Raw genomic sequence first — 14,658 nt, forward strand, 5'->3', positions numbered from 1 at the left:
GATGGGGGGAAAAATTGTGGTTTACTGTAATATATGTTATATGTAACATGTTGCAGTGTAATATATGTGTTGTTATATGCAGTGCAAAAAAAAAAATAAAAAATAAAAAATCAACTCGCCCAACATTGGAATGTGAGCAATTCTCTCCTATTACCTAGAAGCAGTCAGCTCAGGAGCTGGTTATGTGTAATGCACCAGTCATAAAGCAGTGGGAGTATGTTAAAAATCAGGGAATGGAGTGCAATGGGGGCTGGGAGGTAGTCTTGGAAATAAGTAGTCCTCTCCCACTCAGCAAGGCAGTTCCATTATCTGAATTAGTGTAAAAATACCCACCCACCCCAAGGAATGCACTGATTCGCTCCCTCCATGCCAAATATCTCTGATTGAGAGTAATTACTTGCTTTTGACAGAGCCCAGCATGGATTTGCATGGAGTGTTTGAGTAGGAGGTGAAAAATCAGCAGCTAATGTGATGGCTTCTGTTTTTGTTTTATTTATTCTGAACCTGTTTTCCAAGCCCAAATAGCAGCCTGCCAGGGAAGGTGTGTCTCTGCTTGGGGTTCATTATAGTTGTTATCTAGCAACATGTCTCTGGCTAATTGCACTTAGTTTGTGAGTGACAGCCTTTGATTGGGCAGCATACTTCACCCTCCTGGGGAGGGGGATACTTTTCAGGTCACAGATTAAGTCATTCCTAGATAACAATTTCATGGCATGTTATGGCAGTACATGCTTGGACTAAAGACTACCATCTCTTAACTCTCTCAGATCCTTCCACACATCTGCTGGGAACATGAGACAGGACTTAAACCTTGCAGCTGATTATCTGCCATTTTATAGCAGCATGAGGACATTCACCACTTCAAGCTCACTTCTAATAAGAGCCAGGTATAGAGTTCAGTGACTTCATGCAATGATGTCCAAGTTGTCATTACTAGGAGACTTCCACTCCACTTGGATGCAGAGACAGTAGAGAGCTTCAAGACGCGGCATTTTAAAGAGCAACTCCTCTGAGCAGCCCAAAGGTTCTGGGTAAAATCTCAAGAAACTTGAGGGGTCTTACAAAATAAATAAAAGTTCTAATAATAATAATCAAAGCAGCACCCTTTGTTGTGCAGTCTGTCAGACAACATTTCTGACCCTATGCCAATTCTGACACTGAGCATGGAGCATTAAAGGCCAACCATATTCATTCATTAGCAGATTTTGATCTGCAGCTCTTAACTGAGGCCAGCGTTTAGGAAACAATTTGAGGAAAGTACCATTCCTGAGTGTTCCACATTTGCTATTTGAGTTGAGTTGCTTAAGGAAAATGCACAGCACTTTGCTGTCTGATGGGTTTTAGTTATCATCTGCAACACTTAACAAACACAGCATCTCTCTGCTTGCCCTGGCATTTTTCATAGCTCTCATTTTGCACTACCACTAATGTGGGATAACAACACGGATGGCTTGCCATTGGTATTTACACTCACACTGACAGAATTCCTTGGCCATGCAGAGTGCCTCAGCTCTCCCAGCCGATCACAACATTTAACATGAGAGTGTTTTTTGTGAATCTGGTTTGAAATTCATCAGCTCTTGTAATGATGTAGAGTTCTTGCTTCAGTTTCGTTAGAAGAAACCTAAGACTGGTTAAATATCTTCAAATGATGCATCTCTAAAGAAATGAAAAAATACAGTTGTTAGAGACAACTACTTTTAAATTCCTACCTAGAATCGTTGTCTCTCATATGTAAGGCTCACAGTAGTTGTCAGTGGTGTAATAGCAAACAGCAATGATAGGGTTTGGTCCTGGTTTCCTCAAACGAAAACGATTTGAGCCATGATGAGAACTATTTCCCTGAACTTTAGTGAGGAAATGCCTCCACTTGCTTCCTTGGGAACTGTCATGTTTTTCTAATAGAGGGGAGGCCTTAGGATAGCCTGAGGTCAGCTGGGTCTCCTCTGCAGCTCAATCACTCCTAACCTTCCTTTTCTGGTGTCTCATTTGTTAGAGGCAGGCCAGCTGTTCTGAAAAGTCAAAGGGGAGTCAAATCTTTCTTCCTGGAGAGTATATGAGCTAGGAGGAGGCAAGAGAGGAAGGAAAGCAGGGGACACAACTGGTCTCTTCATTGCTTTTCTTTATTTCTGTTTTCAGTAGAGCTATAAATGTCACTTCCCTCCTAATGTTATCTGGAGAGTGAAGCACTCCTGCTACTGAAAAGGTTCGTGTGACTCCAGCAGTAAGTTTCTGTGCTGAACCCCTTCTCCTTGAAGGAAGCATCTAAGGGCAGGATAGGTAGCTGTGCATATCCCTTTCTTGCTACACAGAGCCTGATTTTTGAATGCCTCTTGTTGGTTATGTTTGTTTGTTTGTTTTGGCTTTTGTTTTGGTTTAAAGATCAACTGAAATCACATAGTGGCCTTTATCAGGGCTGTAAAAAGGCAGGGTTCTGCCTCGTACAAAGTTCTTATGTTTCTTTCTTCCCCAGCCATATTTCCTTAGCTGGTTGTCTTAGGGCAGAAAATGAATAAATTAATGAATGAATGGTTGCATTCTTTCTTGACTTTCCTGGAAGGTTCCTCAGGTTAGCAGACTTAGTGTAGGAGGAGAACTGGCTTTGCGTTTGCCTTTGGACTGTTTTGCGAGTATAATAGAATTCAGCTCGTGGGGATGTCAGTCAATTTTGCTTCCTTTCAGTTGCATGGAATTCACTTAGCTTTCTTAACTGAAGTATTCATGATGCTGTAATTATTTTTTTCTTGTGTAGCTTACAATGCTCTGTTGAACAGAGCTCTGAATGTAAGGGTTTAAACAGGCGTTGAGGCAAATTACGCTTTTCTAAGCATTTGTAGTATCTTCAAATCTACAAATGCTTTGTGTAGCTATGAGTTTGCTTCCCTTGCACACCTACATCAGTTGTGTTATGTAGTATCTTGCCAATAAACTGTTGAGTGGACTGGAGCTTTCTTTAAAGGTTTGCTATTTCTGTAGAAATAGAACAATTTGCTGGTTCTGTCAGGATGCTGGCTCATCTTAAGGATTTATCTGCCTTTATTTGTTGCAGGGGAATCTATAATTTCAACTGCAGTATGATAGGTAGCAGAGCTTACCAGCAGCTTGCATACTTTTGTAAACATCATATGGATAGGTATGAGATAGGGAACTGGAACACACGTAGGTGATACTGGTAAAAATACAGCTGAAGAAATACACAGTTCACAGCCTCTTGCTTTCCATGGCTGTTATGGACATTGTTGTCTATAGACAGTGATGCCCTGTCTGCTGGAACGATATTTGCATTCAGTGCTCTCTTAACATCTGAGCATCTTCCAAAATAAATGAGGATCAGATGAAAATTTGAGGACTAATTTTGGCAGAGCAATGCCTGTTTTAACCTGTTGTGTGTATCAACACTCTCTTTGCAACACCATACCTGAGAGTGAGGAGTGTTTGAAATCTGGTATAAATGTCGTGCCTTGAACTTGAATGCAGTGGCAATTGCATGTCTGAAACATGAAGATGTTTTGCACAAAGTGACATTGTTATAAGATAATGCTCAGGTATCGAAGCAAGCAAGCTGATGAATGGACAGCTGGCATTTGTTTCTGACCAGGCCAGGTACAAGGAGGAAAATGCTTCAAAAACATACTGAAATCTGTCAAGCTGAAGGGACAAAGCTGGGTTTATGAGACTACTTTCCCCTTTTGCTGAACTGAATTTCTCCTGAGTCAATTCATCTTTCTTATAAATGGGATGACAGACTTTTGTTAGCTCTTTTGTGTTTATATCACACCTGAATACAACCTGTTCCTTCATGAGGAGAAGATGTGAAGTCACGTCTTTATAAGCTGGGTGTCAGAATTCAGCATCCTTCCTCCAGAACTGTCATCTTCCTATAAGATGTTGCTTTCTGTCCTGTCAGGTTATTCCTTCTTTTATAAAGAAAGTTTTTGCAGTTTGTTATAGCTGCAAGAATTCTTGTCAGTAAGTACATTTCACATCCTGAGCAGTCAGTTATGCCCAGGGAAGATGCTTATGAGTTCAATGTTGGCAATGTATTCTGGCTGTGCCCTCTTGATCAGCAGCTTTGTGAAAAGAACTGGACTTCTTCGATGGACTTCTTCCTGCATCCTATTAATCTACATAATTTCATCAGTGCTTTATCTGCTTTCTCATGTGATGAAAGTAAAGAATTTCACTAACAACAGTAATATCTGCTAATAGGACTTCTACTAGGGCCTGTATTTAGAAGCTTCACGCTGTTCTACAGTTTCTTCTCTTCCATAGTTGACTCTTGAAGACAATGGAGATGTCTCACTTTCTCATCTTCACGCAGAGAGGAAGATGTCATTTCTGTGAAAGTGGTATCAGTCATTAATGCAAATAGAAAATTGTATTGGCCCCTCTGAAGTAGATTTCTTTTGCCTCCATTAGGCTGGGGCTTTGCAGAGATCTGGGTTTCAGAGAGGACAACCATATTTATTGAATGAAACTGGCATTCCTGGTGCTCCTCCAAAAATGAACTTGCCATTGCAGACAATGATTACGTGATAGACCTAAACACAGAATTGTAAGTTTTATGAATTTAATTTGTATATTTGAATTTGTCTGGTACTCAGGCTGTCTCTGTCCAGAAAATTAGGTGTTTTGTGGGAGAACTGAATGAAGAGATGCAAGCATTTTGTGAAACTTGAGGAGAATTTGGGTCCCAGAATGGCTTTAATATTTTCAAGATTTAACATACATGGCTGTGATTTCTAATGGAGAAAAAACTTTTCTTTGTGCAGATAAGTTTTAATTTCCTTTAAACGTGAGAACAAATTGGTGGATATGCTGAAAGCATTACAGAAAATGGAACAGAGTTCAGCTTAACTGGTGTGAGAGTGGCACAGCAAAACCTGAGTTTTCCATGCCCTGCACTGTCACTGGGGGCGTTGCCTGGTCACCCAGCAGTTCAGTGCACTCTGTGATGAGAGTGATATGACTTCCCAGCTCAGTGGTGCTTGTGATGGTAATTACTTCTAAAGATTACGAGATGGCAGAGCTGGGTAAATATTGCATGAATGCTCTGACAAATAGAAATGACTGTACAGTGGTGGTGCAGCAGCAGCTTTTTGTCTCTCTCACACTGCTCCAACTCCAGAACAAGCAGAGATGGAAAATTGTTTCCAGAGGCACTACAGAGCAGCAAGTAGGCAGGCTGGTGGAATATCAGTCATGTCAACTACAGTCAATGTAAGTGATCTCATCAAAAGCGGCATTTCTTTTTGATTGCTTTCCAAATCATGGTTTCAGTTTTTAATTGCGACAGTCAGTGCAAATAAACGTGAGTCTATGCTGCCTCTCTTTCCTTTTTTTCCCCACTTGTACAGGAAAAGCCTGAAAATATGGAATGCAACTGAGCTTTTCCCTCTAGTGAATGTCTACAGAGAACCAAGATGTCAAGCAGCAGTGCAATTTGAATTTGTGTTGTGTGGCTTCAATACTACCTAGGAGTTGAATTGCTTTTCTAGCCTGTGGAATGACAAGCAAGTAGCTGGAGATGCCAAGAGTATGGACACCACTGCTGGAGGGATGCTCAAGAGGTTTTAGAGCAAGATCAGTGTTATCAGGCTCCCTTGCACAGTGTGACTTACACTGCTTAGATAGGTGTATCACTCAGTACCACTTTTCTTATATCCGTAGCAGAGATTACTTCAGTCTTCCTTCTTTATCTTTGCAGGCTTTCTGATCTCACCATCTTCTTGCTCGTGTTTTAACTGCATATGAAAAATAGGCATGTTTAGGAGTAAAATTGTTATGAAAGTCTCAGTGAAATTACTGTAATTTGTTACTGTAAACAGATGATCTGTATGTCTTCAATTACGTTTCAGGCAACCAGTCTCTGAAAATGCAAATATGTGGTTTAGTGCAGCACAGGCTGCAAGAAGGGGGAAGAGATGCGTGGGAGAACCTCTTACTACTGCTTGATCTCGTGCTGCTGATGGTATTTAGCAGAGGAAAGTACAGTTTATTAAACTGTAGGCTGTAGCGAGAAGCATCATGCTGGGACAGAGGCTGGCTGAAGAGTTCCACAAAATGCAGTCAGTTCAGAAACCCAAATGCTAATACTGCCCTGATGACGATGGTCTTCCTAGGCTTCCCCTATTGTCCTGCAGCTCCTCAGTGCATCTCAGAGGATTTCTTGGGACCCTTATGTTTCCCCTGACAACGATCTGTTTAATTATGGGCATCCTTACTGCCTGCTAGGTCTGAAAATTAAGGTGCCCTTCTCTCTTGACAGTGGTCCCCATGACTGAAGACTTGTGGCCTTGCTCTGACTCCTCCTGCTCTTCACTCCATTCAGACATTGTCTGAGCTGAAAGGCACTGTGGCTCTCCTTCCCTTAGAGTAGCTCTCCAGGAGCTGACGCCAGGCACTCTGATCAGATGAACATGCATGGAATCAGTGTCCTGAGTGACAAAATCCCAACACTTTTCAAGTAAGTTTGTCAAAATTTCTGGAGGAGAGTAAAACAGAACAAGAGAAAGGCTTTACAAGGAGAGATTTCCTAAAGCTAAGCCTATGAAGCCAGAAAGTCATTTCAAATTCTGTGTTTGAGAACTCGGGTTCATACCGTTCTCCACATGTTTAACTTCGTTCAGCCTCCATATGTTCATCCATTCCAAATTTCTTTTCTAGATGATTTTCTACTAAGGATCTTCTCAGAGAGAAGGTGGGAGCTGTTGCCTTACAGTTATTATTGTATCAATTAATATAAGTGCTATCTTTAGACTCTTTGCTCCAGTAGTTCAGCAAATCCCTTAAACAGGGAAGCAGTCCAATAGTAATGGGATAAACAGATGGAGAAGCAGCATCTATAGTATCTACCGTAGCATAGTATTTCTTGCTTCTTCCTCTTGTCTGGGATCTACCATATTGGGTAGATGCTGTCAGTGACAGGATGCTAAAGTCAATGAATTTCAGGTTTAATTCAAAACAGAAGAGTTTCCTTCTGCAATTCTTTTGTTGTTTCTAGGTCTTGCTTCTTTGTTTCATGGGTTTATTTCATCCATCAAAAGAAAAGAACATACAATTCAAGGTGGATGTGCTAATGAAAATACGTCAGTATCAAATCCAAACAATATTGTAAAGCTCAAACTGAGGCTTCTCCATATGGTACGTTGATATTGCCAGCCAAAAACACAACATGCAACTTCCAGAACTGGGTTCGGTGAACTTTAAAATCTGTACGAAAATAACTGGCGACAGCTTTTCTCAATGCAAAATCCTTGCTACTCTCTCCCAGAAAGAGCTGTTCCCTGCCGTTTTTCAGCACCTCCTCCTCCCCGTCTGCTTGTTCCTTCCTCCCTCTGTTCTGCTTTTTCCCACGTTTGTGTGATGTCCTCCATCCCCAGCTCTTGTCCTTGTGACAGAGAGAGGATTCATCAGAGCTGTCTGTCTGTCTTACTTTCCAGAGACATTACATCACCTGCTGCTGAGCAAAGCTGCTTCCCTATAGCTTTCCCATTCTGAAACAAGATCTGTCTTGGATCAGTCCCGTTGTCTAGCTGCATCAATCTATATTCCTGACCTGACTCCAATGGCTGATGTTTCTCTTGCTCCCAGACTTCCGAACCAGCAAGTAGTTCCCCAGGGCTGGAGCACAGTGCGGAAGTTTGACTGAAACCTTAGCTCAACCTGAAACCATGAGCTGTGTGAGACAAGTCATAAACCCATCTCAGACCTGCTCTAATTGGGTCTGCAGCCATCTTCTGTGCCTTGTGTGTCACCAATGCTTCTCTCTCTTGTCATCCCTAGCTTTGGGATGTTCCCAACACTGCAGCTCATGGGAATAACTAAATGATGTTAGCCTGCAGTTTGTCTCCTCAAAGTTGTAGGCCAGAGAGATGTGGTGATAAGGAGTGATGCCTTTAGGCTTGCTTTGTAGGTCATCAAGTTTCAAGATTTTCATCATGAATTCTTCCAGTATGACACCTATGGATGTGATATCCAGAGCAGTCTTCTCCACAAGAAGTGTTAGTGGGAGCAATGCATCTCCTTCCTGAGTCATAAGAGCATGAAGTCTGCATTGCAGTGGAGTGGGAAATTGGGAAGCAGAGTGCCATAAATTTGTGCCTGATCTACGTGCTGGGTCTGTGCCAATGTAGCTGTACGTGTACGTGTGGGCATATTTTGTGTGGTGTAATCTTTTTGATAGCAGATGCAGCTGCATGAGGATAGAGGTCTTTATATCAATAAATTTCATTCTGGAATATAAGCACCTTCTTAAAGCTCTAAAGCTAAAATTTTATAGAGAAGCTGCTCTATTTTTGACCACTAACTGAAGTCACACAGGTACAGAAATGTGTGCATAAGAGCACTGAGTGGGAATGTAGCAAATTAACCAGTGATTATGAAGAAAGTCCAGCTAAAGAAAGGGTGATGTTTGAGGGGAACAAAGCTTGGTTTTGGTGTATGAGTTTGCGAACGTTTCTGCAGTTTTGAAGTGCATCTTGGTGGTAGTGCTAAATAAGTTGTATTCTGGTTTCTTTCTTTCCTTCTCAAAATTTCTGAGTGCCAGTGAGACTAAAGAAGACAATTTCAGTTGTGACATTAAGGCTGAAAAGATTAACAGTTCCTCAGCAGGAGGCCTACTGCTAAGAAAACAAGAGGAACTTGAAACATGTATAGCATAGCACACTTAGCAGCCAGTGTTCTTTGTATCACAGGATATAAAACATGTAACGAGACAAGAAAGAATTGGAGAGTCGTGGTACTGGATGACCTGAGCCAAGGAAAATGGCTGGAAGCTGTGGATAGCAGCAACATTTTCCTTCCGATGCCCCTAAATGTGGATGACTGAGTACAAATGAAGTGGTCTTCTTAGGACATCGTGCTTTAACTGCTGTATTTGAAGTAGAGAGTGGGAGGAAATGAAGAAAGGGGAGGATCCAGCTCTAATTTTATTTTGGGGGGAGAGCTGTGTAAGGATTAATCGAGAGAAAAGAAAATTAAGACTGGAATTGGTACAGGCTAATCTGTGAGTCATCTGTGGGGATTCTCCAGTGGAGAGTGGTGGGGCCCGTGCTGTCAGCACAGGAAAGGCCCTGGCTTCTCTCTGCCCTTCTCCCTCATGTCTGGAAACTTTCTAAAATAAAGGTCAGCTTTCAAATGACTGAAATCTGGGATGCACATGAATTGTTCTCAAGACCCTTTTCGGTTTTGAGCAACGCGTTTCTCCACACTCTCTTCTCAATAAAAAAGAGGAGGGAGGGGAAGCAGTTGGATTTGGATGACTTCTATCATGAAGAATTTGGTGAAATATTTCTCAAGCTCTTCAATCATGTTGCCTCACTTCATGCTGTATTAAACTGTCAGGTTAGTCAACAGCGTGACAAAAAGGAAAACATGAAAGGATGCTAAGCAGAGCTGACACATTCAAAATGTGACTCCATTGTTGCATGCCCACTAGCATTACAGCAGACTGAAAATGGCTCTCTTATACAGTATTTTATACGGCCTTTTCTCAGAGCTCAGCCTCAGGCTGTCTTACTGGGACACAACAGGTGCTGGATAGTTGGCCCAGGGGCAGTTGGGCTCCAAGCATCCCAAGGGAGTGTGTAGAAGTGCCCAGCTTCAGCATCCTGGAGACTATTCCACAGACTGAATTAATTGTCACCTTCATGAGCTGAAGAAATTAGTGTTTTCAAATTCAAACCATCATTAAAAGTGACTGCTATCTGTACAGAAACCTTAAATTTTGTCTAGGGTGGCTGTGTTACAGCCATGGAGTTTAAAGCAATCCACTATTTAGAGAAGGAGGCTATCTTTGCAAGCAGATAGAGAAACTTAAATAAAACAAAGTGCCTATTACTTTTTTCTATTTGCAGTCTACAATCTTGTTCTTATATTATTATTATTACCTCATTGTATCTGAAGCAACAAGACTTTAATTATGTATGCTATTTCATGGGGTGCTATGACTCCTTTTTATATAGACATTTCTACAGAAAAGATCTTTAGCAGTCACTGAGATACTCCTCATAAAACAATAAGCAATAAGTCAATGCTGAAACAAGCTAGAAAATCTAAAATTCTCCTTATAATCTCAAAGGAGTGCCTCTTGCTCAGGTTTGTAAACACAGCAGAAGGCCATCACTTGAACCTTTTTCGTGTAAAATGCATCTGGGAAGTCTTTCTCAGTAGTGTGGTTTGTTAAGGATGTAGGCAAGTAATTATTCTTATGTGGGGTGTCTGTTGTAGATGCAAATCCCCCATGAATCACAAAGAAAACAGAGTTTGGTTGCCTGCAACTTCCAGTTTACCATCTAAGAATGTCTATAGGGAATGTATTTCTTGTGCAATGTCTTGTTTCTTGAGCAATGTGCCCGGCTCTTCTGGTGCTGAGCTGGAAATTTTAAATGGTCTTCTATCCTGAGCAACAATGTAAACAACTGACAAGACAGGAGAGGTTTTTGACAACCTGTGTTGACAAAAGGCAATACAAATATGATTTAGATGAAAAACCTGAGAGAAAAACAATGTTGAGGCTCTAAATCCGAGAACAGAATAATCCAGAAGTCATAGTGTGAGAAAGAGAAATTCAGCAAAATGATGCCCCACCTCTGGAGGCATTCAAGGCCAGGCTGGATGTGGCTCTGGGCAGCCCGGTCTGGTGGTTGGTAACCCTGCACATAGCAAGGAGGTTGAAACCAGATGATCATTGTGGTCCTTTTCAACCCAGGCCATTCTATGATTCTATGAAATGGTAATTGCTGAAGGGAGGTGAAAGGGACCAGGAGGTGAATCTGGCAATAGCATGCAGAAATAGGAAGATAATATCAATCTAGAAAGTACTTGGAAGGGTAATAGCTCTGAGTATTAAGTTTAGGGCTAGCCATGTCATGGTCACTACCTTCCTTAGCCAGCACCTGAGGCGGTGCAGAGGGTCAGTCTAGTGTGGGCCAAGATTAAGACAGGTCTATGCAAAGTGTTACACTGCTTTAATTACTAGTTGTAAGTTGAATCTTGGCAGAATAAACAAGCCTAGAGTGTAGGAAGGTAATTAGCTGTGCCCAGACAAGCTACTTTGCAGCTAGCTAGAAGAAAACAAAAGAAATAAGTGTTAAGAGTTTATTCTTATTCCTTTGAAGCTTGCTAAACAAAAGATGATGGCAGCCTATCTTAGTGTCATCTGCAGTTATTTTTGAATAGACTGAGCAATCACTTTTGGCTTTGTCAGAAGCTGTCCATTAGTCCTCCTGGCTTTTCATTGTTGTCTTTGTGGTTTTTGTTTGTGTGTTTGTTTGTTCTTTAAGGTGAAGGAGGAATGAAGCTCTCATATTTCCTTCTCCTTTCCATTGCATCAGTGATGTTATGGTTCTGTGTGTGGGAAGCAGTTTCCAATTTTGTTCCTGCAGTCAGCTGTGGCTGCAATGAATGACCTCTGGAGGGAGGTCCAGAGACCTGGTGCTTTAGGCAGATGATTAACTGTTCTCATTTGTGACCTTAGTTGTTTCCATGTACAGGAGATCATAGCCACAATGAGGATTTTTGGGACCCTTGGAAAAATGTGAACCTAAAATTAACCGCATTTATATTGCTTATTCATAAAGTGTATTTGGAGTGAATCTTAAGCTAGGAATGAAGATTTCAAATTAGCTCCTTGGGCCAATTAAATGTGTTGGTCCTTTGCAGGTTGATTAAAATGTGCTCTCCAGGAGGAGAGAGAAAATTGCATCTTGCTGAGGGCCAGAAAGAAGTGGCCCTGATGTGTTTTTGAAAGACACAATCAAAAACACAGCTTCGGTAAGGGATGATGAATAGAGAGCACTTTGCACAATTACCAGTGTCCCAGCCTCATGCTGGGCACGTTGTGATCACTGTAGTGGCATCCATTTGTTCAGATGAGGCTCCTTCCACTGCTGTGTGCAGCTCCAGTCACCTTCTGATACTTTGATTGCAGCTGGTGGATTTCCTGCAGCACAGTGCCCGTGTGCATGAGTACCACGTGGAGTCGCTTAACCCCAAACAGAGTGGTTAAAAAAGAGAAAGCCTCTTGCATGTGTGTGAGTCCTTTGTGCTTGGTGCTGTGTTGTAGGTTTATCCAAACTTCCCTAAATCCTTTAACCACTGAGACAAAGAACCATTATGCCAGTGCTCACACGCTTGGAGTGTGTGTTCTCTCACCCACCTGGCTATACAGATTAGGGCCCAGGCTGCTTTTTAAGCTAAGCTCTGACCTGTCCACTTTGCAATAAGGATGTCTGTAATTGTAGGGAAATGGAGCTCAGCCTTGGTAATCTTTCAGCATGATTTTACTCACTGCCAAACATGTTTTTTTTCTTGGGCATTTCTCTTCTTCCTGAGAATCTCATCCAGCAAGAGTTTGAAGATTTTGAATGTTTGGGATATCTTGTGGTCCATCTGGAACTGCAGAGCAGGGGAAGGTCGTAAGTTCCCAGTGAAGCATTATTACAGCACAAAGTAGAGCTGTTACCATCATGGACGTATCAGATTTTACCCTTCTGTATATGTTAAGAGTTACGTGCACAGCTCTATGAGAGCTCCATGTTCCAGGCACAAGAGGAAGTTCTTGGGCCCAAAAGGAGCTCTTTCAGTGTGCCTCTGGCAGCTGGACCCCTCAGTGGGTCCTGACTTACCTTCTTCAGGAAACCAGCTTCAAGTCTGCACTAATATGGGTGCAAAGCTGGAGACACCTGGATCTCCTGTACAGCATCATGGCAGACAAGTGCCTTCCTGCACCTACAGGGGAAAGGCAAGGCTTCAGAGTTGGAACTGGCAACTGGAACATGAATGATGGTGTTGCTGAAGGCCTGTGGAGGAGCGGTACCAGATTCCTGTATGGATGTGCTTCTGAGGGTGCTGCCTGCTCCAGAGGTGTTTTCTAACCTCACACAACCGAAGGCACATCCAGTGCTCCCTGTGCTTTTCATAGCCATGTCTCTGGCACTGATGTAAAGCTCCTCTGTCCTCCAAAACTTTTGCAATAGCACTGCATTCAGTCTCACAGGACAGATGTTCTGGGAATGACTCTAGCAAAAAGGCTGAGAAACAAAGAACAAGATTCTTGGAATCTTTTCTGAAGAATGTGAACAAAATTTTTATCTTAAAAAAAAATCACATTCCTGCCCTTTCCTCATTCTTTGTTTGACAAATTGTTTTCTATTTACAGCCAGCACTTTTTAATGCGTTCTCCCTCCCCCAGCCTACTGGGTTCCTATTTTCTCCTTCTGACAATGTTACCATATGGTTCTATTATTCAGAGATTCCTAAACATGTATTACAGCAGTCCTGAAAAATAATTAGGTGCTGCTGTGGTGTAAAAGCACATCTGTGCTCAATGGCTCCCAGTGGAAATTATGGGATAAAACATCCCAAGACACTTTCCTATCTTTCTTCTTCCTCTCCCCCCCACTCCCATTTTCTTTCCTTCCCCACACACAACAAAAGTAAGCAGCAAAGGGGAAAAATTTCTGTGTGAACAGTTATTATCATTTTCTTTCTTAAAAGCAAAGCACATTGTGATTTGTGGTTTTTGAGTACAGCTAGGGGAAGAGATCTCCAGGGAGGAAAAGGTATATATTTAGAGTCTGTACATTTATAATAGAACTTAATTCTATGTTGATAACCAATGATTTACACCCTTTAATCCAAAAGCCCTCCTGTGCCCTGTCAGGAATTACAGCGTATGTCCAGCAAATTGGTAACCATATGCTTCAGCGAATGCGTGGTCCCTCAGCCCTTCCCCTTCTCTGTTGCCATGAATGGTGCCCTGTTGAAGCAGTCTGTTCTCATGATTTACTCTGCCTTTGTTGAAGACTTTGTCAAGGGAAGGTTACTTTTGGATTCTTTTAATGTTGCACATTTCGTGTAAGGGCTTCAGGCAGTTTTTGCTGGAGAATTTCGCAAATGAGTCAATGAGGAAAAGTTTTCTCAGCTCCCGATGGAAGGCATAGAGAAATCTCCCACACAACTTCTTCTCCCAGGTGTGTATTGGGAAAACAAATGAAAATCAGAGCTATCAAAAACAGGATTCACAGCCATTTTGCTCCCAACCCCTCAGCTTCACTCACCTTGATGCCTGCTGATTCTGCTGATGGAACCAAACAGTTACAGCACAGACAACAGAAGCCTTCCTTGGTGCATTGTGGAATAGAAACAGAAAGGGTCCCAGTATAGTTTTTTCTCTCTCTGTGACTGGTTTTTAACAGAAACATTACAGTGCCTTCAGAGCAGTGGCTGGAAGATAAAGCTAGCTCATGTTAGAGGGGCACCAATGAGTGAGCCTGCTGCTGCTCTTCCAGCAGGAAAGATTATCCCAGATAAGCAACAGCAGGGTAATGTTCAACAAATTAGCTTGACTGATGAACCCTGCACTCTTGTCAGTATTAATGCCTGCTAAGTTAAGCAGGCCCAGGCTTTATTCTGAGGACTTATCCTCAGAGACCAATGCAATTGAATCTATTTTTTTCCTACAGATGCTGTGTAGGAGGAGCTCTGGGTCTTCTCCAACGAAGACACGTTATTACAGATGAATTTTTTACCTAACCTGAGCAAGCCACTGTACTAACGGTGACTGGAGGTAAGTGGCTACCCTGGGCCCTGTGGGAGGGCAGGGGTATCCCTGCTAAGTGTTGCATGGTCTCTATTCTGGTCTCACAGTGCCCA

The 14,658-nt window shown here is 42.1% G+C and overlaps 1 long non-coding RNA gene across 1 annotated transcript; it reads right to left on the minus strand.

Moving 5' to 3' along the window:
- Positions 1-5,277: 5,277 nt before the first annotated feature.
- LOC125693824 (uncharacterized) lies at positions 5,278-14,276 on the minus strand. Its single transcript, XR_007377265.1, has 3 exons — positions 14,064-14,276; positions 12,630-12,732; positions 5,278-12,399 (listed from the first exon to the last, which is right to left on the minus strand). It is a non-coding gene; the product is annotated as an uncharacterized LOC125693824 (long non-coding RNA).
- Positions 14,277-14,658: the final 382 nt, after the last annotated feature.

Source organism: Lagopus muta, chromosome 5, assembly GCF_023343835.1.
Source record: "Lagopus muta isolate bLagMut1 chromosome 5, bLagMut1 primary, whole genome shotgun sequence".
NCBI lineage: Eukaryota > Metazoa > Chordata > Aves > Galliformes > Phasianidae > Lagopus > Lagopus muta.